This window comes from Staurois parvus, unplaced genomic scaffold (assembly GCF_062004578.1).
Source record: "Staurois parvus isolate SC_StPar_1 unplaced genomic scaffold, SC_StPar_1.0 ptg002236l, whole genome shotgun sequence".
Lineage (NCBI taxonomy): Eukaryota > Metazoa > Chordata > Amphibia > Anura > Ranidae > Staurois > Staurois parvus.
Genome location: NW_028320032.1, coordinates 86284 through 111482, shown reverse-complemented (window position 1 = coordinate 111482; position 25199 = coordinate 86284). Strand labels below are relative to the sequence as shown.

Below are 25199 nucleotides of genomic sequence, written 5' to 3'. Positions count from 1 at the left end.
TAAGCGCCCACCTAACTGACAACAACCTCCTTGACCCACTACAGTCCGGCTTCCGTCCCCTACACTCCACCGAAACTGCCCTCCTCAAAATCACCAACGATCTACTAACCGCCAAAGCCAAAGGCGACTACTCTGTCCTCCTTCTCCTAGACCTCTCCGCGGCCTTTGACACAGTCGACCACCCCCTCCTCCTTAATAAACTACTCTCCCTTGGCATCAGAGACACCACTCTCTCTTGGTTCTCCTCCTATCTATCCCAACGCTCCTTCAGCGTTTCCTACAACGGCGCCACCTCCTCTTCCCTCCCCCTCTCTGTTGGTGTCCCCCAGGGCTCTGTCCTTGGACCCCTTCTCTTCTCCATCTACACCTCCTCCCTTGGCAAACTCATACACTCCCACGGCTTCAACTACCACCTCTATGCTGATGATACTCAAATCTACCTATCCACCCCTCACCTCACCCCCACATTCTCCGCCCGCATCACTCACCTCCTAAACGACATCTCTGACTGGATGTCGCTCCATTTCCTCAAACTCAACCTCTCCAAAACCGAGCTTCTCGTCTTTCCCCCTTCCCGTGCCCCCCCCCCCATCCTTTCCATCACTACCAACAACACCACCATCAATCCCGCCCAGCAAGCCAAGGTCCTTGGCGTCATTCTGGACTCAAACCTTTCCTTTCAACCTCATGTCAAATCCCTCACAAATACATGCAGGCTCCACCTCCGGAACATCGCCAAGATACGCTCCTTCCTTACCCCAGACACCACTAAACTACTCGTTCACTCCCTGATTATCTCACGCCTGGACTACTGCAACTCCCTCCTCACCGGCCTACCCCAGTGCAAACTCTCCCCGCTTCAGACCATCCTGAACTCAGCTGCCAGACTCATCCACCTCACCAGCCGCTCCACCTCTGCCACCCCCCTCTGCCTCTCCCTCCACTGGCTCCACCCCCCTCTGCCTCTCCCTCCACTGGCTCCCCATTGCCCAACGCATTAAATTCAAACTGCTCACTCTGACCTATAAAGCCATTCACAACACGGCCCCTAACTACCTCACCGACCTGATTCCCAGGTACCACCCTACCCGTACCCTTCGCTCTTCACAGGACCTCCTTCTATCTTGCTCCCTGGTCTCCTCCTCCCACGCACGACTGCAAGACTTCTCCAGGTCCTCCCCCATCCTCTGGAACTCACTACCCCAATCCATCAGACTGTCACCTTCCCTCCTCACCTTCAGGCGCTCCCTGAAAACCCACCTCTTCAGGGAAGCCTACCCCACCCTCACCTAACAGCCGCTGCCCTTCCCTCCTCCTACCACTCCATCCCCCACAGCCATTTCCTCCTGCACCTCCACCCCCTCCCTCCTAGATTGTAAGCTCGAAAGAGTAGGGCCCTCTTACCCCTCGTGTGCTGTTTGATGTTACTGTACTGTTTCATGTATTGTCCCCCCTCTATTGTACAGCGCTGAGCAAACCCTTTGGCGCTATATAAACTCGATAAATAAATAAATAAATAAATAAATATTGATCTCTAATCAGATGTATTGATCTCTAATCGGATGTATTGATATCTAATCGGATGTATTGATCTCTAATCGGATGTACTGATCTCTAATCGGATGTACTGATCTCTAATCGGATGTATTGATCTCTAATCAGATGTACTGATCTCTAATCGGATGTACTGATCTCTAATCAGATGTATTGATCTCTAATCGGATGTATTGATCTCTAATCAGATGTATTGATCTCTAATCGGATGTATTGATCTCTAATCGGATGTATTGATCTCTAATCAGATGTACTGATCTCTAATCAGATGTATTGATCTCTAATCAGATGTATTGATGTCTATGACACAATGCACACTACTGACTAAAGATTAATAAAGCAGCACTGAGTAAAGTGTGCAAGAAAAAAATACAAAGTACACCTGACCTCCATAGCTTGTGTCTATACTCCGTACATACTCATATACATGCACATGGGAGTACCATACTCTGTACATACTCATATACATGCACACGGGAGTACCATACTCTGTACATACTCATTTACATGCACACGGGAGTACCATACTCCGTACATACTCATACATGCACACGGGAATACCATACTCCGTACATACTCATACATGCACACGGGAATACCATACTCCGTACATACTCATACATGCACACGGGAATACCATACTCTGTACATACTCATTTACATGCACACGGGAATACCATACTCCGTACATACTCATACATGCACACGGGAGTACCATACTCTGTACATACTCATTTACATGCACACGGGAATACCATACTCCGTACATACTCATACATGCACACGGGAATACCATACTCTGTACATACTCATACATGCACACGGGAGTACCATACTCTGTACATACTCATTTACATGCACACGGGAGTACCATACTCTGTACATACTCATTTACATGCACACGGGAATACCATACTCTGTACATACTCATACATGCACACGGGAGTACCATACTCTGTACATACTCATTTACATGCACACGGGAATACAAGTGTATAGCCATACACAGCCCCAGAGCCTCAATCATTATTTGTCCTATCGCCAGCCACCTACAATGTCCTCCTCCCTGCTTCCAATAGGAAATGGGCTTATTAGTGACTGACAGTTGTCTGCACCAATGAGAAGCAGAGGTCCCAGCTAAGCTACAACAGTATGCAGGCAGGAGGCAGGAGGACATCAGACTGGAAGGGGAAAGAAGGACTGCTGAGGGTGTGAGAGGCACAGAGTGAGTACAATGAGTACAGTGAGTGCAGTGAGTATAGTGAGTGCAGTGAGTATAGTGAGTGCAGTGAGTATAGTGAGTGCAGTGAGTACAGTGAGTGCAGTGAGTATAGTGAGTGCAGTGAGTATAGTGAGTGCAGTGAGAATAGTGAGTGCAGTGAGTACAATGAGTATAGTGAGTGCAGTGAGTATAGTGAGTGCAGTGAGTATAGTGAGTACAATGAGTATAGTGAGTGCAGTGAGTATAGTGAGTGCAGTGAGTACAATGAGTACAGTGAGTATAGTGAGTGCAGTGAGTACAGTGAGTGCAGTGAGTATAGTGAGTGCAGTGAGTATAGTGAGTGCAATGAGTACAGTGAGTATAGTGAGTGCAGTGAGTATAGTGAGTGCAGTGAGTATAGTGAGTATAGTGAGTGCAGTGAGTACAGTGAGTGCAGTGAGTACAGTGAGTGCAGTGAGTACAATGAGTGCAGTGAGTATAGTGAGTGCAGTGAGTACAATGAGTATAGTGAGTGCAGTGAGTACAATGAGTATAGTGAGTGCAGTGAGTACAATGAGTGCAGTGAGTACAGTGAGTATAGTGAGTGCAGTGAGTACAGTGAGTGCAGTGAGTATAGTGAGTGCAGTGAGTACAATGAGTGCAGTGAGTATAGTGAGTGCAGTGAGTACAATGAGTATAGTGAGTGCAGTGAGTACAATGAGTATAGTGAGTGCAGTGAGTACAATGAGTGCAGTGAGTATAGTGAGTGCAGTGAGTATAGTGAGTGCAGTGAGTACAATGAGTGCAGTGAGTATAGTGAGTATAGTGAGTGCAGTGAGTATAGTGAGTACAGTGAGTGCAGTGAGTATAGTGAGTGCAGTGAGTACAATGAGTGCAGTGAGTATAGTGAGTGCAGTGAGTACAATGAGTATAGTGAGTGCAGTGAGTACAATGAGTACAGTGAGTATAGTGAGTGCAGTGAGTATAGTGAGTGCAGTGAGTACAATGAGTACAGTGAGTATAGTGAGTGCAGTGAGTACAATGAGTGCAGTGAGTATAGTGAGTGCAGTGAGTATAGTGAGTGCAGTGAGTACAATGAGTACAGTGAGTATAGTGAGTGCAGTGAGTACAATGAGTGCAGTGAGTGCAGTGAGTACAATGAGTATAGTGAGTGCAGTGAGTATAGTGAGTGCAGTGAGTACAGTGAGTATAGTGAGTGCAGTGAGTACAATGAGTACAGTGAGTATAGTGAGTGCAGTGAGTACAATGAGTGCAGTGAGTATAGTGAGTGCAGTGAGTATAGTGAGTGCAGTGAGTACAATGAGTATAGTGAGTGCAGTGAGTATAGTGAGTGCAGTGAGTATAGTGAGTGCAGTGAGTACAGTGAGTATAGTGAGTGCAGTGAGTACAATGAGTATAGTGAGTGCAGTGAGTACAGTGAGTGCAGTGAGTGCAGTGAGTACAATGAGTGCAGTGAGTATAGTGAGTGCAGTGAGTACAATGAGTACAGTGAGTATAGTGAGTGCAGTGAGTACAGTGAGTGCAGTGAGTATAGTGAGTGCAGTGAGTATAGTGAGTGCAATGAGTACAGTGAGTATAGTGAGTGCAGTGAGTATAGTGAGTGCAGTGAGTATAGTGAGTATAGTGAGTGCAGTGAGTACAGTGAGTGCAGTGAGTACAGTGAGTGCAGTGAGTACAATGAGTGCAGTGAGTATAGTGAGTGCAGTGAGTACAATGAGTGCAGTGAGTACAGTGAGTATAGTGAGTGCAGTGAGTACAGTGAGTGCAGTGAGTATAGTGAGTGCAGTGAGTACAATGAGTGCAGTGAGTATAGTGAGTGCAGTGAGTACAATGAGTATAGTGAGTGCAGTGAGTATAGTGAGTGCAGTGAGTACAATGAGTGCAGTGAGTATAGTGAGTGCAGTGAGTACAATGAGTATAGTGAGTGCAGTGAGTACAATGAGTATAGTGAGTGCAGTGAGTACAATGAGTGCAGTGAGTATAGTGAGTGCAGTGAGTACAATGAGTGCAGTGAGTATAGTGAGTATAGTGAGTGCAGTGAGTATAGTGAGTACAGTGAGTATAGTGAGTGCAGTGAGTATAGTGAGTGCAGTGAGTACAGTGAGTATAGTGAGTGCAGTGAGTACAATGAGTATTGTGAGTGCAGTGAGTACAATGAGTACAGTGAGTATAGTGAGTGCAGTGAGTACAATGGGTGCAGTGAGTATAGTGAGTGCAGTGAGTATAGTGAGTGCAGTGAGTACAATGAGTATAGTGAGTGCAGTGAGTATAGTGAGTGCAGTGAGTATAGTGAGTGCAGTGAGTACAGTGAGTATAGTGAGTGCAGTGAGTACAATGAGTATAGTGAGTGCAGTGAGTACAGTGAGTGCAGTGAGTGCAGTGAGTACAATGAGTGCAGTGAGTATAGTGAGTGCAGTGAGTACAATGAGTATAGTGAGTGCAGTGAGTACAATGAGTATAGTGAGTGCAGTGAGTATAGTGAGTGCAGTGAGTACAATGAGTATAGTGAGTGCAGTGAGTACAATGAGTACAGTGAGTATAGTGAGTGCAGTGAGTATAGTGAGTGCAGTGAGTACAATGAGTACAGTGAGTATAGTGAGTGCAGTGAGTACAATGAGTGCAGTGAGTACAATGAGTATAGTGAGTGCAGTGAGTATAGTGAGTGCAGTGAGTACAGTGAGTGCAGTGAGTATAGTGAGTGCAGTGAGTACAGTGAGTACAGTGAGTATAGTGAGTGCAGTGAGTATAGTGAGTGCAGTGAGTACAATGAGTGCAGTGAGTATAGTGAGTGCAGTGGGTATAGTGAGTGCAGTGAGTACAATGAGTATAGTGAGTGCAGTGAGTATAGTGAGTGCAGTGAGTACAGTGAGTGCAGTGAGTACAATGAGTACAGTGAGTGCAGTGAGTATAGTGAGTGCAGTGAGTACAATGAGTATAGTGAGTGCAGTGAGTATAGTGAGTGCAGTGAGTATAGTGAGTGCAGTGAGTACAATGAGTATAGTGAGTGCAGTGAGTATAGTGAGTGCAGTGAGTACAGTGAGTACAATGAGTGCAGTGAGTATAGTGAGTGCAGTGAGTACAATGAGTATAGTGAGTGCAGTGAGTACAATGAGTGCAGTGAGTATAGTGAGTGCAGTGAGTACAATGAGTATAGTGAGTGCAGTGAGTATAGTGAGTGCAGTGAGTACAATGAGTATAGTGAGTGCAGTGAGTACAATGAGTACAGTGAGTACAGTGAGTGCAGTGAGTATAGTGAGTGCAGTGAGTACAATGAGTACAGTGAGTATAGTGAGTGCAGTGAGTACAATGAGTATAGTGAGTGCAGTGAGTATAGTGAGTGCAGTGAGTATAGTGAGTGCAGTGAGTACAGTGAGTATAGTGAGTGCAGTGAGTATAGTGAGTGCAGTGAGTACAATGAGTACAGTGAGTATAGTGAGTGCAGTGAGTACAATGAGTGCAGTGAGTATAGTGAGTGCAGTGAGTATAGTGAGTGCAGTGAGTACAATGAGTATAGTGAGTGCAGTGAGTACAGTGAGTGCAGTGAGTACAATGAGTACAGTGAGTATAGTGAGTGCAGTGAGTATAGTGAGTGCAGTGAGTATAGTGAGTGCAGTGAGTACAATGAGTACAGTGAGTATAGTGAGTGCAGTGAGTATAGTGAGTGCAGTGAGTATAGTGAGTGCAGTGAGTACAATGAGTACAATGAGTATAGTGAGTGCAGTGAGTATAGTGAGTGCAATGAGTATAGTGAGTGCAGTGAGTATAGTGAGTGCAGTGAGTATAGTGAGTGCAGTGAGTATAGTGAGTGCAGTGAGTACAATGAGTACAGTGAGTATAGTGAGTGCAGTGAGTATAGTGAGTGCAGTGAGTATAGTGAGTGCAGTGAGTACAATGAGTACAATGAGTATAGTGAGTGCAGTGAGTATAGTGAGTGCAGTGAGTACAATGAGTACAGTGAGTATAGTGAGTGCAGTGAGTATAGTGAGTGCAGTGAGTACAGCGAGTGCAGTGAGTATAGTGAGTGCAGTGAGTATAGTGAGTGCAGTGAGTACAATGAGTACAGTGAGTATAGTGAGTGCAGTGAGTACAGTGAGTGCAGTGAGTACAATGAGTGCAGTGAGTACAGTGAGTGCAGTGAGTACAGTGAGTATAGTGAGTGCAGTGAGTACAGTGAGTGCAGTGAGTATAGTGAGTGCAGTGAGTACAATGAGTGCAGTGAGTATAGTGAGTGCAGTGAGTACAATGAGTATAGTGAGTGCAGTGAGTATAGTGAGTGCAGTGAGTACAGTGAGTGCAGTGAGTATAGTGAGTGCAGTGAGTACAATGAGTGCAGTGAGTATAGTGAGTGCAGTGAGTACAATGAGTATAGTGAGTGCAGTGAGTATAGTGAGTGCAGTGAGTACAGTGAGTGCAGTGAGTATAGTGAGTGCAGTGAGTACAATGAGTGCAGTGAGTATAGTGAGTGCAGTGAGTATAGTGAGTGCAGTGAGTACAATGAGTGCAGTGAGTATAGTGAGTATAGTGAGTGCAGTGAGTATAGTGAGTACAGTGAGTGCAGTGAGTATAGTGAGTGCAGTGAGTACAATGAGTGCAGTGAGTATAGTGAGTGCAGTGAGTACAATGAGTATAGTGAGTGCAGTGAGTACAATGAGTACAGTGAGTATAGTGAGTGCAGTGAGTATAGTGAGTGCAGTGAGTACAATGAGTACAGTGAGTATAGTGAGTGCAGTGAGTACAATGAGTGCAGTGAGTATAGTGAGTGCAGTGAGTATAGTGAGTGCAGTGAGTACAATGAGTACAGTGAGTATAGTGAGTGCAGTGAGTGCAGTGAGTACAATGAGTATAGTGAGTGCAGTGAGTATAGTGAGTGCAGTGAGTACAGTGAGTGCAGTGAGTATAGTGAGTGCAGTGAGTATAGTGAGTGCAGTGAGTACAATGAGTACAGTGAGTATAGTGAGTGCAGTGAGTACAATGAGTGCAGTGAGTATAGTGAGTGCAGTGAGTATAGTGAGTGCAGTGAGTACAATGAGTATAGTGAGTGCAGTGAGTATAGTGAGTGCAGTGAGTACAGTGAGTATAGTGAGTGCAGTGAGTACAATGAGTATAGTGAGTGCAGTGAGTACAGTGAGTGCAGTGAGTATAGTGAGTGCAGTGAGTACAATGAGTGCAGTGAGTATAGTGAGTGCAGTGAGTACAATGAGTATAGTGAGTGCAGTGAGTACAATGAGTATAGTGAGTGCAGTGAGTATAGTGAGTGCAGTGAGTACAATGAGTATAGTGAGTGCAGTGAGTACAATGAGTACAGTGAGTATAGTGAGTGCAGTGAGTATAGTGAGTGCAGTGAGTACAATGAGTATAGTGAGTGCAGTGAGTACAATGAGTACAGTGAGTATAGTGAGTGCAGTGAGTACAATGAGTGCAGTGAGTACAATGAGTATAGTGAGTGCAGTGAGTATAGTGAGTGCAGTGAGTACAGTGAGTGCAGTGAGTATAGTGAGTGCAGTGAGTACAGTGAGTACAGTGAGTATAGTGAGTGCAGTGAGTATAGTGAGTGCAGTGAGTACAATGAGTACAGTGAGTATAGTGAGTGCAGTGAGTACAATGAGTGCAGTGAGTATAGTGAGTGCAGTGGGTATAGTGAGTGCAGTGAGTACAATGAGTATAGTGAGTGCAGTGAGTATAGTGAGTGCAGTGAGTATAGTGAGTGCAGTGAGTACAGTGAGTGCAGTGAGTACAATGAGTACAGTGAGTGCAGTGAGTATAGTGAGTGCAGTGAGTATAGTGAGTGCAGTGAGTACAATGAGTATAGTGAGTGCAGTGAGTATAGTGAGTGCAGTGAGTACAGTGAGTGCAGTGAGTATAGTGAGTGCAGTGAGTACAATGAGTGCAGTGAGTATAGTGAGTGCAGTGAGTACAATGAGTATAGTGAGTGCAGTGAGTATAGTGAGTGCAGTGAGTATAGTGAGTGCAGTGAGTACAATGAGTATAGTGAGTGCAGTGAGTACAATGAGTACAGTGAGTACAGTGAGTGCAGTGAGTATAGTGAGTGCAGTGAGTACAATGAGTACAGTGAGTATAGTGAGTGCAGTGAGTACAATGAGTATAGTGAGTGCAGTGAGTATAGTGAGTGCAGTGAGTATAGTGAGTGCAGTGAGTACAGTGAGTATAGTGAGTGCAGTGAGTATAGTGAGTGCAGTGAGTACAATGAGTACAGTGAGTATAGTGAGTGCAGTGAGTACAATGAGTGCAGTGAGTATAGTGAGTGCAGTGAGTATAGTGAGTGCAGTGAGTACAATGAGTATAGTGAGTGCAGTGAGTATAGTGAGTGCAGTGAGTACAGTGAGTGCAGTGAGTACAATGAGTACAGTGAGTATAGTGAGTGCAGTGAGTATAGTGAGTGCAGTGAGTATAGTGAGTGCAGTGAGTACAATGAGTACAGTGAGTATAGTGAGTGCAGTGAGTATAGTGAGTGCAGTGAGTATAGTGAGTGCAGTGAGTACAATGAGTACAATGAGTATAGTGAGTGCAGTGAGTATAGTGAGTGCAGTGAGTATAGTGAGTGCAGTGAGTACAGTGAGTATAGTGAGTGCAGTGAGTATAGTGAGTGCAGTGAGTACAATGAGTACAGTGAGTATAGTGAGTGCAGTGAGTACAATGAGTGCAGTGAGTATAGTGAGTGCAGTGAGTATAGTGAGTGCAGTGAGTACAATGAGTATAGTGAGTGCAGTGAGTATAGTGAGTGCAGTGAGTACAGTGAGTGCAGTGAGTATAGTGAGTGCAGTGAGTACAATGAGTGCAGTGAGTATAGTGAGTGCAGTGAGTATAGTGAGTGCAGTGAGTACAATGAGTGCAGTGAGTATAGTGAGTATAGTGAGTGCAGTGAGTATAGTGAGTACAGTGAGTGCAGTGAGTATAGTGAGTGCAGTGAGTACAATGAGTGCAGTGAGTATAGTGAGTGCAGTGAGTACAATGAGTATAGTGAGTGCAGTGAGTACAATGAGTACAGTGAGTACAGTGAGTGCAGTGAGTATAGTGAGTGCAGTGAGTACAATGAGTACAGTGAGTATAGTGAGTGCAGTGAGTACAATGAGTATAGTGAGTGCAGTGAGTATAGTGAGTGCAGTGAGTATAGTGAGTGCAGTGAGTACAGTGAGTATAGTGAGTGCAGTGAGTATAGTGAGTGCAGTGAGTACAATGAGTACAGTGAGTATAGTGAGTGCAGTGAGTACAATGAGTGCAGTGAGTATAGTGAGTGCAGTGAGTATAGTGAGTGCAGTGAGTACAATGAGTATAGTGAGTGCAGTGAGTATAGTGAGTGCAGTGAGTACAGTGAGTGCAGTGAGTACAATGAGTACAGTGAGTATAGTGAGTGCAGTGAGTATAGTGAGTGCAGTGAGTATAGTGAGTGCAGTGAGTATAGTGAGTGCAGTGAGTACAATGAGTACAGTGAGTATAGTGAGTGCAGTGAGTATAGTGAGTGCAGTGAGTATAGTGAGTGCAGTGAGTACAATGAGTACAATGAGTATAGTGAGTGCAGTGAGTATAGTGAGTGCAGTGAGTATAGTGAGTGCAGTGAGTATAGTGAGTGCAGTGAGTATAGTGAGTGCAGTGAGTACAGTGAGTATAGTGAGTGCAGTGAGTATAGTGAGTGCAGTGAGTACAATGAGTACAGTGAGTATAGTGAGTGCAGTGAGTACAATGAGTGCAGTGAGTATAGTGAGTGCAGTGAGTATAGTGAGTGCAGTGAGTACAATGAGTATAGTGAGTGCAGTGAGTATAGTGAGTGCAGTGAGTACAGTGAGTGCAGTGAGTATAGTGAGTGCAGTGAGTACAATGAGTGCAGTGAGTATAGTGAGTGCAGTGAGTATAGTGAGTGCAGTGAGTATAGTGAGTATAGTGAGTGCAGTGAGTATAGTGAGTACAGTGAGTGCAGTGAGTATAGTGAGTGCAGTGAGTACAATGAGTGCAGTGAGTATAGTGAGTGCAGTGAGTACAATGAGTATAGTGAGTGCAGTGAGTATAGTGAGTGCAGTGAGTATAGTGAGTGCAGTGAGTACAATGAGTACAGTGAGTATAGTGAGTGCAGTGAGTACAGTGAGTATAGTGAGTGCAGTGAGTATAGTGAGTGCAGTGAGTACAATGAGTACAGTGAGTATAGTGAGTGCAGTGAGTACAATGAGTGCAGTGAGTATAGTGAGTGCAGTGAGTATAGTGAGTGCAGTGAGTACAATGAGTACAGTGAGTATAGTGAGTGCAGTGAGTACAATGAGTGCAGTGAGTGCAGTGAGTACAATGAGTATAGTGAGTGCAGTGAGTATAGTGAGTGCAGTGAGTACAGTGAGTGCAGTGAGTATAGTGAGTGCAGTGAGTATAGTGAGTGCAGTGAGTACAATGAGTACAGTGAGTATAGTGAGTGCAGTGAGTACAATGAGTGCAGTGAGTATAGTGAGTGCAGTGAGTATAGTGAGTGCAGTGAGTACAATGAGTATAGTGAGTGCAGTGAGTATAGTGAGTGCAGTGAGTACAGTGAGTATAGTGAGTGCAGTGAGTACAATGAGTATAGTGAGTGCAGTGAGTACAGTGAGTGCAGTGAGTATAGTGAGTGCAGTGAGTACAATGAGTGCAGTGAGTATAGTGAGTGCAGTGAGTACAATGAGTATAGTGAGTGCAGTGAGTACAATGAGTATAGTGAGTGCAGTGAGTATAGTGAGTGCAGTGAGTACAATGAGTACAGTGAGTATAGTGAGTGCAGTGAGTATAGTGAGTGCAGTGAGTACAATGAGTATAGTGAGTGCAGTGAGTACAATGAGTACAGTGAGTATAGTGAGTGCAGTGAGTACAATGAGTGCAGTGAGTACAATGAGTATAGTGAGTGCAGTGAGTATAGTGAGTGCAGTGAGTACAGTGAGTGCAGTGAGTATAGTGAGTGCAGTGAGTACAGTGAGTACAGTGAGTATAGTGAGTGCAGTGAGTATAGTGAGTGCAGTGAGTACAATGAGTACAGTGAGTATAGTGAGTGCAGTGAGTACAATGAGTGCAGTGAGTATAGTGAGTGCAGTGGGTATAGTGAGTGCAGTGAGTACAATGAGTATAGTGAGTGCAGTGAGTATAGTGAGTGCAGTGAGTATAGTGAGTGCAGTGAGTACAGTGAGTACAATGAGTACAGTGAGTGCAGTGAGTATAGTGAGTGCAGTGAGTATAGTGAGTGCAGTGAGTACAATGAGTATAGTGAGTGCAGTGAGTATAGTGAGTGCAGTGAGTACAGTGAGTGCAGTGAGTATAGTGAGTGCAGTGAGTACAATGAGTGCAGTGAGTATAGTGAGTGCAGTGAGTACAATGAGTATAGTGAGTGCAGTGAGTATAGTGAGTGCAGTGAGTATAGTGAGTGCAGTGAGTACAATGAGTATAGTGAGTGCAGTGAGTACAATGAGTACAGTGAGTACAGTGAGTGCAGTGAGTATAGTGAGTGCAGTGAGTACAATGAGTACAGTGAGTATAGTGAGTGCAGTGAGTACAATGAGTATAGTGAGTGCAGTGAGTATAGTGAGTGCAGTGAGTATAGTGAGTGCAGTGAGTACAGTGAGTATAGTGAGTGCAGTGAGTATAGTGAGTGCAGTGAGTACAATGAGTGCAGTGAGTATAGTGAGTGCAGTGAGTATAGTGAGTGCAGTGAGTACAATGAGTATAGTGAGTGCAGTGAGTATAGTGAGTGCAGTGAGTACAGTGAGTGCAGTGAGTACAATGAGTACAGTGAGTATAGTGAGTGCAGTGAGTATAGTGAGTGCAGTGAGTATAGTGAGTGCAGTGAGTATAGTGAGTGCAATGAGTATAGTGAGTGCAGTGAGTATAGTGAGTGCAGTGAGTATAGTGAGTGCACTGAGTATAGTGAGTGCAGTGAGTACAATGAGTACAGTGAGTATAGTGAGTGCAGTGAGTATAGTGAGTGCAGTGAGTATAGTGAGTGCAGTGAGTACAATGAGTACAATGAGTATAGTGAGTGCAGTGAGTATAGTGAGTGCAGTGAGTACAATGAGTACAGTGAGTATAGTGAGTGCAGTGAGTATAGTGAGTGCAGTGAGTACAGCGAGTGCAGTGAGTATAGTGAGTGCAGTGAGTATAGTGAGTGCAGTGAGTACAATGAGTACAGTGAGTATAGTGAGTGCAGTGAGTACAGTGAGTGCAGTGAGTACAATGAGTGCAGTGAGTACAGTGAGTGCAGTGAGTACAATGAGTGCAGTGAGTACAGTGAGTACAGTGAGTGCAGTGAGTGCAGTGAGTACAGTGAGTGCAGTGAGTACAGTGGGAAATGTGGGGAATTGGACTTGAAGGATGGACAGATCTGAGTTGTGTGAGCTGCAGAGGGGAAGCGCGGGGGGAGTCCATGTGCTGTAATATGCCACGCCTCCTCGGTGTTCAGTGTCTGCTTCTCCAGAGGGCTGCGTGTGATCAGGAAGGTGGGGGCTGCTTGTGATCAGGAAGGTGGGGGCCGGGGGCTGCGTGTGATCAGGAAGGTGGGGGCTGTGTGATCAGGAAGGAGGGGGCCGGGGGCTGCGTGTGATCAGGAAGGTGGGGGCCGGGGGCTGCGTGTGATCAGGAAGGTGGGGGCTGCGTGTGATCAGGAAGGTGGGGGCTGCGTGTGATCAGGAAGGTGGGGGCCGGGGGCTGCATGTGATCAGGAAGGTGGGGGCTGCGTGTGATCAGGAAGGTGGGGGCTGCGTGTGATCAGGAAGGTGGGGGCTGCGTGTGATCAGGAAGGTGGGGGCTGCGTGTGATCAGGAAGGTGGGGGCTGGGGGCTGCGTGTGATCAGGAAGGTGGGGGCTGCGTGTGATCAGGAAGGTGGGGGCTGCGTGTGATCAGGAAGGTGGGGGCTGCGTGTGATCAGGAAGGTGGGGGCTGCGTGTGATCAGGAAGGTGGGGGCTGCGTGTGATCAGGAAGGTGGGGGCTGCGTGTGATCAGGAAGGTGGGGGCTGCGTGTGATCAGGAAGGTGGGGGCTGGGGGCTGCGTGTGATCAGGAAGGTGGGGGCTGTGTGATCTGGAGAGAGGCGCAGTGGGGGAAAAGCTGGGTTCTGTTCAATGTGTGTTTCCATATCTGTGTCCTCTGCAGTTGGGGGTGGGGTGCAGCAACCTCAGTTGGGGGGGGGGGGGTGCAGCAACCTCAGTCGGGGGGGGGGGGGGGGGTGCAGCAATCTCAGTGTTTCCTCCCTCATGCCCCCGTTTGGTAGATTTGTTTCCTCCTTTTACTGTCACTAAGAGTAGAAGAATCTACAACAGGAGTGAAGGTGACGCTGGGATTGGTGACGTCATTCTGGTGACATTCATGGACTTCCTTCACTCAGTGTTGGCTATGAGACAGAAATGAACCTGTTTGGGACGCCCCCCCCCCCCCCCCCCGGCACATCTACGGGAACAGGGCGGCACATGGGGGCTAAATCCCGTAGCTGTACATCGAGGGTGCAGGCGGGCAGGGGAGGTGCTCATGCGCTCCCCCAGTGCCACTGTCTCATCACACAGCGCAGGTATCCGGGGGGCTCGATTGCCACCAGCTACCCGACAATCTTCAGTATGAGAGGAGAACGGCGAGTCGCCGATGTCAGCAATGCAGCTCGCGGTCCTCTCAGTAAGGAGCGGAATGATCCCCACCTCCCTCTCATCAGGAGACAGATCACTGCGCTCCATTGGACAGCCCCGCTCCCCTCACAGTTAGAACACGCCCACGGAACACACTTAACCCCTCCCAGTGACACCAATACAGCCCCTTCCCTCCCAGTGACACCAATACAGCCCCTTCCCTCCCAGTGACACCAATGCAGCCCCTTCCCTCCCAGTGACACCAATGCAGCCCCTTCCCTCTCAGTGACACCAATGGAGCCCCTTCCCTCTCAGTGACACCAATACAGCCCCTTCCCTCTCAGTGACACCAATACAGCCCCTTCCCTCCCAGTGACACCAATACAGTCCCTTCCCTCTCAGTGACACCAATGGAGCCCCTTCCCTCCCAGTGACACCAATACAGCCCCTTCCCTCTCAGTGACACCAATGGAGCCCCTTCCCTCCCAGTGACACCAATACAGAAAAAGTGCTTTTTTTTTAGCACTGATCTCTGTATTGGTGTCACTGGTTCCCAAGTGTGCGATGTGCCCACCCCAGTGTCGCAGTACTGCTAAAAATTGCTGATCGCCACCATTACTAGTAGAAATCAGAAATCCCATAAATCTTTCCCGATGTCGGTAGACACTATAACTTTTGCACAAACCGATCGATATATGTGTGTTGGGATTTTTTTTTACTAAAAACATGAAGCAGAATACATATCGGCCAAAACTGATGAAGAAAATTGACTTTTTTTTGTACATTTTTTTATGTATTATAGCAGAAAGTAAAACGTATTTATATTTCTTTCAAAATTGTCGCTGTTTTTGTTTATAGCGTAAAAAGTAAAAACCGCACAGGGGATCAAATACCACCAAAAGAAAGCTCTATTTGTGGGAAAAAAGGACATCGATTCTGTTTGGGTGTCACATGACCGCGCAATTGTCAGTTAAAGTAACGCAGCGCCGTATCACCAAAAATGGCCGATCAGGATGGGGGGGGGGATCCTTCTGGGGCTAATGTGGTTAATAGGAAATCTCTTGAGTTGGACGGGAAACTAACGGGGTCTAATAACTGCCCTTTATCACAAATAAATGGTTTTTGCCTTCAGATTTTCTCACATTAATTATATTTTGTACTTAATTGTAACTTAAATACTGAAATTTGCACTTAAAACTGTAATTGTCCAAATGGCAGAAAAACGTGTCTGTGTCAGTAAATTTATTTTGGTAGGTTGGCAACCCTGTAGATGGAGTGTGGACAATGATCATCTGGGGCCTGGGGGGCACTGATCATCTGGGGCCTGGGGGACACTGATCATCTGGGGCCTGGGGGACACTGATCATCTGGGGCCTGGGGGGCACTGATCATCTGGGGCCTGGGGGGCACTGATCATCTGGGGCCTGGGGGGCACTGATCATCTGGTGCCTGGGGGGCACTGATCATCTGGGGCCTGGGGGGCACTGATCATCTGGGGCCTGGGGGACACTGATCATCTGGGGCCTGGGGGACACTGATCATCTGGGGCCTGGGGGGCACTGATCATCTGGGGCCTGGGGGACACTGATCATCTGGGGCCTGGGGGGCACTGATCATCTGGGGCCTGGGGGGCACTGATCATCTGGGGCCTGGGGGACAATGATCATCTGGGGCCTGGGGGGCACTGACCATCTGGGGCCTGGGGGACAATGATCATCTGGGGCCTGGAAGACACTGATCATCTGGGGCCTGGGGGACACTGATCATCTGGGGCCTGGGGGGCACTGATCATCTGGGGCCTGGGGGGCACTGATCATCTGGGGCCTGGGGGGCACTGATCATCTGGGGCCTGGGGGGCACTGATCATCTGGTGCCTGGGGGGCACTGATCATCTGGGGCCTGGGGGGCACTGATCATCTGGGGCCTGGGGGACACTGATCATCTGGGGCCTGGGGGACACTGATCATCTGGGGCCTGGGGGGCACTGATCATCTGGGTCCTGGGGGCACTGATCATCTGGGGCCTGGGGGGCACTGATCACCTGGGGCCTGGGGGGCACTGATCATCTGGGGCCTGGGGGGCACTGATCACCTGGGGCCTGGGGGGCACTGATCATCTGGGGCCTGGGGGGCACTGATCATCTGGGGCCTGGGGGGCACTGATCATCTGGGGCCTGGGGGACACTGATCATCTAGGGCCTGGGGGGCACTGATCATCTGGGGCCTGGGGGGCACTGATCATCTGGGGCCTGGGGGACACTGATCATCTGGGGCCTGGGGGGCACTGATCATCTGGGGCCTGGGGGGCACTGATCATCTGGGGCCTGGGGGACAATGATCATCTGGGGCCTGGGGGGCACTGACCATCTGGGGCCTGGGGGACAATGATCATCTGGGGCCTGGAAGACACTGATCATCTGGGGCCTGGGGGACACTGATCATCTGGGGCCTGGGGGGCACTGATCATCTGGGGCCTGGGGGGCACTGATCATCTGGGGCCTGGGGGCACTGATCATCTGGGGCCTGGGGGGCACTGATCATCTGGGGCCTGGGGGACACTGATCATCTGGGGCCTGGGGGGCACTGATCATCTGGGGCCTGGGGGGCACTGATCATCTGGGGCCTGGGGGACAATGATCATCTGGGGCCTGGGGGGCACTGACCATCTGGGGCCTGGGGGACAATGATCATCTGGGGCCTGGAAGACACTGATCATCTGGGGCCTGGGGGACACTGATCATCTGGGGCCTGGGGGGCACTGATCATCTGGGGCCTGGGGGGCACTGATCATCTGGGGCCTGGGGGGCACTGATCATCTGGGGCCTGGGGGGCACTGATCATCTGGGGCCTGGGGGACACTGATCATCTGGGGCCTGGGGGGCACTGATCATCTGGGGCCTGGGGGGCACTGATCATCTGGGGCCTGGGGGACAATGATCATCTGGGGCCTGGGGGGCACTGACCATCTGGGGCCTGGGGGACAATGATCATCTGGGGCCTGGAAGACACTGATCATCTGGGGCCTGGGGGGCACTGATCATCTGGGGCCTGGGGGGCACTGATCATCTCTGTGTCACCTAAGGCCAGTCACTTCACGAGGTGTATATGGAAGGGTTACAACCACTTTAATTGTATGAAAAGATATATTTAAATAGACCGTCATGGAGAACTCCGAACATTTGTCAGCTTTTAAATCAATCATCAACGTTTGTTATTATGGCTGTTGCTTCTAACAGTTTGTGTAAGTAATATGTAACTTCTCTACAAGGGCAATAAACAGCTCTGTATGTACCCTGCTCCCCCCACAATGCTCCCCCCACAATGCTCCCCCCACAATGCTCCCCCCACAATGCTCCCCCCACAATGCTCCCCCCACAATGCTCCCCCCACAATGCTCACCCCACAATGCTCACCCCACAATGCTCCCCCCACAATGCTCCCCCCACAGTGCTCACCCCACAATGCTCCCCCCACAGTGCTCACTTCACAGTGCTCACCCCACAATGCTCACCCCACAATGCTCCCCCCACAATGCTCCCCCCACAATGCTCATGTCACGGCCTTTCCTTTTTAGTTTTTTCTTCTTCACACAGAAAACTGCATACATTGTTCCCGCTCAGGCCAAATCCTACTCGGACCAAATCCTGCTCGGGCCAAATCCTGCTCAGACCAAATCCTACTCGGACCAAATCCTGCTCGGGCCAAATCCTGCTGAGGCCAAATCCTGCTCAGGCCAAATCCTGCTGAGGCCAAATCCTGCTGAGGCCAAATCCTGCTCGGGCCAAATCCTGCTCAGGCCAAATCCTGCTCGGGCCAAATCCTGCTCAGGCCAAATCCTGCTCGGGCCAAATCCTGCTGAGGCCAAATCCTGCTCAGGCCAAATCCTGCTCAGGCCAAATCCTGCTCGGGCCAAATCCTGCTGAGGCCAAATCCTACTCGGGCCAAATCCTACTCGGGCCAAATCCTGCTGAGGCCAAATCCTGCTCAGACCAAATCCTGCTCAGGCCAAATCCTGCTGAGGCCAAATCCTACTCGGGCCAAATCCTACTCGGGCCAAATCCTGCTGAGGCCAAATCCTGCTCGGGCCAAATCCTGCTCGGACCAAATCCTGCTCGGGCCAAATCCTGCTCGGACCAAATCCTGCTCGGACCAAATCCTACTCGGACCAAATCCTGCTCGGACCAAATCCTGCTCGGGCCAAATCCTGCTCGGGCCAAATCCTACTCGGACCAAATCCTGCTCGGGCCAAATCCTACTCGGGCCAAATCCTGCTGAGGCCAAATCCTACTCGGGCCAAATCCTACTCGGGCCAAATCCTGCTGAGGCCAAATCCTACTCGGGCCAAATCCTATTCGGGCCAAATCCTGCTGAGGCCAAATCCTGCTCAGGCCAAATCCTGCTGAGGCCAAATCCTGCTGAGGCCAAATCCTGCTCGGGCCAAATCCTGCTCAGGCCAAATCCTGCTCGGGCCAAATCCTGCTCAGGCCAAATCCTGCTCAGGCCAAATCCTGCTCGGGCCAAATCCTGCTGAGGCCAAATCCTGCTCAGGCCAAATCCTGCTCAGGCCAAATCCTGCTCGGGCCAAATCCTGCTGAGGCCAAATCCTACTCGGGCCAAATCCTACTCGGGCCAAATCCTGCTGAGGCCAAATCCTGCTCAGACCAAATCCTGCTCAGGCCAAATCCTGCTGAGGCCAAATCCTACTCGGGCCAAATCCTACTCGGGCCAAATCCTGCTGAGGCCAAATCCTGCTCGGGCCAAATCCTGCTCGGGCCAAATCCTGCTCGGGCCAAATCCTGCTCGGGCCAAATCCTGCTCGGGCCAAATCCTGCTGAGGCCAAATCCTACTCGGGCCAAATCCTACTCGGGCCAAATCCTGCTGAGGCCAAATCCTGCTCAGACCAAATCCTGCTCAGGCCAAATCCTGCTGAGGCCAAATCCTACTCGGGCCAAATCCTACTCGGGCCAAATCCTGCTGAGGCCAAATCCTGCTCGGGCCAAATCCTGCTCGGGCCAAATCCTGCTCGGGCCAAATCCTGCTCGGGCCAAATCCTGCTCGGACCAAATCCTGCTCGGACCAAATCCTACTCGGGCCAAATCCTGCTGAGGCCAAATCCTACTTGGGCCAAATCCTACTCGGGCCAAATCCTGCTGAGGCCAAATCCTACTCGGGCCAAATCCTATTCGGGCCAAATCCTGCTGAGGCCAAATCCTGCTCAGGCCAAATCCTGCTGAGGCCAAATCCTGCTGAGGCCAAATCCTGCTCGGGCCAAATCCTGCTCAGGCCAAATCCTGCTCGGGCCAAATCCTGCTCAGGCCAAATCCTGCTCAGGCCAAATCCTGCTCGGGCCAAATCCTGCTGAGGCCAAATCCTGCTCAGGCCAAATCCTGCTCAGGCCAAATCCTGCTCGGGCCAAATCCTGCTGAGGCCAAATCCTACTCGGGCCAAATCCTACTCGGGCCAAATCCTGCTGAGGCCAAATCCTGCTCAGACCAAATCCTGCTCAGGCCAAATCCTGCTGAGGCCAAATCCTACTCGGGCCAAATCCTACTCGGGCCAAATCCTGCTGAGGCCAAATCCTGCTCGGGCCAAATCCTGCTCGGGCCAAATCCTGCTCGGGCCAAATCCTGCTCGGGCCAAATCCTGCTCGGGCCAAATCCTGCTGAGGCCAAATCCTACTCGGGCCAAATCCTACTCGGGCCAAATCCTGCTGAGGCCAAATCCTGCTCAGACCAAATCCTGCTCAGGCCAAATCCTGCTGAGGCCAAATCCTACTCGGGCCAAATCCTACTCGGGCCAAATCCTGCTGAGGCCAAATCCTGCTCGGGCCAAATCCGCACATGATAGCAGTCTCGTGGGATGAACGTGGCGCAGAAGATGTTTTCATTCTCTTGCAGAAAAAGGTGCAGAAACCTCACGTCTCTGTACACGGTGTGAACGAGGACTAAATGTTTCCAGAAGCGAGTTGTTATGTAACAAAGTTTTAAAGAATAATGTTATTTCTTATAACAGGAAGAAAAATAAAAACAAATTGTATTTGCACTTTGGAAGAGTCATTTATAAGTACCTGTGAGGATGGAACCACTTGCCCCGCAGAAGCTTTTGCCCCTTCATGACCAGGTCATTTTTTTTTTCTATTCAGCACCATGCTACTTTAACTGACAATTGCGCGGACATGTAACGCTGTATCCAAATTAAATTTTATATAAAAAAATTTTTTTCCCTCCGAGCTTTATTTTGGGGGTATTTGATCTCCACTGGGTTTTTAATAGATATAGATTTGTTACAAAACATCCAATAAAAAAAAATTGGTATTCTGAAAAAAATGATGTATTCTGGTTAAAACAAAATCCCAATAAATATATGAATTGGTTTGTGTCTACATATGGAATTCACGCAGCTACAGATTCTATACTGTAATGGTGGTGCAGCGACATAGTGTGAGGGTGATGGCGTGGTGGGCAATCTAGTGCTAACACACTGGCTGGGAGGGACACTGACATCAATAGTGACACTAATACAGTGATCAGACAATAATGTACACTGTATTAATGACACGGACTGGGGGAGGGGTTATCTGTGAAGTGTCATGTGTGTCATATGTGCTGCTGTTAGCAGGTTTAGTTGTCAGGGAGAAGGAACACGGACTCTGTTCTCAGCAGTGATCTGGCTATGTCTGTAGACATGATTTGAAAGAGCCGGTCAGCAGGTTTCAGCCACACTCATTGGCTGAAACCTGTTGATTGATGTGTACTGCTTCCAATGACAGCATGGGTAGGCAGGGGGTGCCAAACCCAGAAACAGGCCCATGCCTTACAGTTAGATAGCCTGGCCTGCCTGCTTGTCTGCAGCACGGAGCACAGGCGACATGCTCATGGAAAATGGAAGATCGGATAAAACTGAAATAACACAAATAACACTTTCTTGGTCTTTTTAAGGAAATCGGTTTGCATGGATTTCACAAGTAAATGGGATTGCTGGGCGAGGAACCAGAACTCAGCATTCAGAGCTGCAGAAAATATCACTTTAGTTGGCCCAACATAAATAAATGTCATTTGGAATATATTACACAGTAAACTCAACGGAAATGATTTTGTTATTTTAAATGGCAAGTCTGAGTCTTCATACAAAGCTAAGAGTTCACCTAACACAGTGTTTCTCAACTCCGGTCCTCATGGACCCCCAACAGGTCATGTTTTCAGGATTTCCCTCAGATGAAACAGCTGTGGTAATTACTAAGGCAGTGAAACTGATCAAATCACCTGTGCAAAATAATGGAAATCCTGAAAACATGACCTGTTGGGGGTCCATGAGGACTGGAGTTGAGAAACACTGATCTACAGTAACATTTCCCAGCACTGTTCACTATTATTAGTTGTGTAAACTAAAGTGTACGTTCACCTCAAACACTGAGCATCTGTAAGGAGGAGATACAATTCCTATTATAGTTTACTTGGTTTTTTAGAGGCAATCAGTTTCCATGCTTTATTAAGTAAGGTTTACTAATTGGATTTTACAGTGAGATGACCAGAGACTGCGGACATAGTACAGGAGATGACCAGAGACTGCGGACACAGTACAGGGGATGACCAGAGACTGCGGACACAGTACAGGAGATGACCAGAGACTGCAGACATAGTACAGGAGATGACCAGAGACTGCAGACAGTACAGGAGATGACCAGAGACTGCAGACACAGTACAGGAGATGACCAGAGACTGCGGACAGTACAGGGGATGACCAGAGACTGCGGACACAGTACAGGAGATGACCAGAGACTGCGGACACAGTACAGGAGATGACCAGAGACTGCGGACAGTACAGGAGATGACCAGAGACTGCGGACACAGTACAGGGGATGACCAGAGACTGCGGACACAGTACAGGAGATGACCAGAGACTGCGGACACAGTACAGGAGATGGTCAGAGACTGCAGACACAGTACAGGAGATGACCAGAGACTGCAGACACAGTACAGGAGATGACCAGAGACTGTGGACACAGTACAGGGATGACCAGAGACTGCGGACAGTACAGGAGATGACCAGAGACTGCGGACATAGTACAGGAGATGACCAGAGACTGCGGACACAGTACAGGAGATGACCAGAGACTGCAGACACAGTACAGGAGATGACCAGAGACTGCAGACAGTACAGGAGATGACCAGAGACTGCGGACACAGTACAGGAGATGACCAGAGACTGCGGACACAGTACAGGAGATGACCAGAGACTGCGGACACAGTACAGGAGATGACCAGAGACTGCGGACAGTACAGGAGATGACCAGAGACTGCGGACAGTACAGGAGATGACCAGAGACTGCGGACAGTACAGGAGATGACCAGAGACTGCAGACAGTACAGGAGATGACCAGAGACTGCAGACAGTACAGGAGATGACCAGAGACTGCTGACATAGTACAGGAGATGACCAGAGACTGCGGACACAGTACAGGAGATGACCAGAGACTGCGGACACAGTACAGGAGATGACCAGAGACTGCGGACACAGTACAGGAGATGACCAGAGACTGCAGACACAGTACAGGAGATGACCAGAGACTGCAGACATAGTACAGGAGATGACCAGAGACTGCGGACATAGTACAGGAGATGACCAGAGACTGCGGACATAGTACAGGAGATGACCAGAGACTGCGGACACAGTACAGGAGATGACCAGAGACTGCAGACACAGTACAGGAGATGACCAGAGACTGCAGACACAGTACAGGAGATGACCAGAGACTGCGGACATAGTACAGGAGATGACCAGAGACTGCGGACACAGTACAGGAGATGACCAGAGACTGCGGACACAGTACAGGAGATGACCAGAGACTGCGGACACAGTACAGGGGATGACCAGAGACTGCGGACACAGTACAGGGGATGACCAGAGACTGCAGACAGTACAGGGGATGACCAGAGACTGCAGACAGTACAGGGGATGACCAGAGACTGCGGACAGTACAGGGGATGACCAGAGACTGCGGACACAGTACAGGGGATGACCAGAGACTGCAGACAGTACAGGAGATGACCAGAGACTGCAGACATAGTACAGGAGATGACCAGAGACTGCAGACATAATACAGGAGATGACCAGAGACTGCAGACATAATACAGGAGATGACCAGAGACTGCAGACAGTACAGGAGATGACCAGAGACTGCGGACACAGTACAGGAGATGACCAGAGACTGCAGACAGTACAGGAGATGACCAGAGACTGCGGACACAGTACAGGAGATGACCAGAGACTGCGGACACAGTACAGGAGATGACCAGAGACTGCGGACACAGTACAGGAGATGACCAGAGACTGCGGACACAGTACAGGAGATGACCAGAGACTGCGGACATAGTACAGGAGATGACCAGAGACTGCGGACACAGTACAGGAGATGACCAGAGACTGCGGACACAGTACAGGGGATGACCAGAGACTGCGGACACAGTACAGGGGATGACCAGAGACTGCGGACACAGTACAGGAGATGACCAGAGACTGCGGACACAGTACAGGAGATGACCAGAGACTGCGGACACAGTACAGGAGATGACCAGAGACTGCGGACACAGTACAGGAGATGACCAGAGACTGCAGACACAGTACAGGAGATGACCAGAGACTGCAGACATAGTACAGGAGATGACCAGAGACTGCGGACATAGTACAGGAGATGACCAGAGACTGCGGACATAGTACAGGAGATGACCAGAGACTGCGGACACAGTACAGGAGATGACCAGAGACTGCAGACACAGTACAGGAGATGACCAGAGACTGCAGACACAGTACAGGAGATGACCAGAGACTGCGGACATAGTACAGGAGATGACCAGAGACTGCGGACACAGTACAGGAGATGACCAGAGACTGCGGACACAGTACAGGAGATGACCAGAGACTGCGGACACAGTACAGGGGATGACCAGAGACTGCGGACACAGTACAGGGGATGACCAGAGACTGCAGACAGTACAGGGGATGACCAGAGACTGCAGACAGTACAGGGGATGACCAGAGACTGCGGACAGTACAGGGGATGACCAGAGACTGCGGACACAGTACAGGGGATGACCAGAGACTGCAGACAGTACAGGAGATGACCAGAGACTGCAGACATAGTACAGGAGATGACCAGAGACTGCAGACATAATACAGGAGATGACCAGAGACTGCAGACATAATACAGGAGATGACCAGAGACTGCAGACAGTACAGGAGATGACCAGAGACTGCGGACACAGTACAGGAGATGACCAGAGACTGCGGACACAGTACAGGAGATGACCAGAGACTGCGGACATAGTACAGGAGATGACCAGAGACTGCGGACACAGTACAGGAGATGACCAGAGACTGCGGACACAGTACAGGGGATGACCAGAGACTGCGGACACAGTACAGGGGATGACCAGAGACTGCGGACACAGTACAGGAGATGACCAGAGACTGCGGACACAGTACAGGAGATGACCAGAGACTGCGGACACAGTACAGGAGATGACCAGAGACTGCGGACACAGTACAGGGGATGACCAGAGACTGCAGACAGTACAGGAGATGACCAGAGACTGCGGACACAGTACAGGGGATGACCAGAGACTGCAGACAGTACAGGGGATGACCAGAGACTGCGGACAGTACAGGGGATGACCAGAGACTGCGGACAGTACAGGGGATGACCAGAGACTGCGGACACAGTACAGGGGATGACCAGAGACTGCAGACAGTACAGGAGATGACCAGAGACTGCGGACACAGTACAGGAGATGACCAGAGACTGCGGACACAGTACAGGGGATGACCAGAGACTGCAGACAGTACAGGAGATGAC

General features: G+C 49.2%; 1 protein-coding gene across 1 annotated transcript in view; it reads right to left on the bottom strand.

The window, feature by feature from the left end:
* LOC149431488 (uncharacterized) overlaps positions 1-25199 on the bottom strand; it is a 57208-nt gene that overhangs the window by 31107 nt on the left and 902 nt on the right. The window lies entirely within an intron of this gene.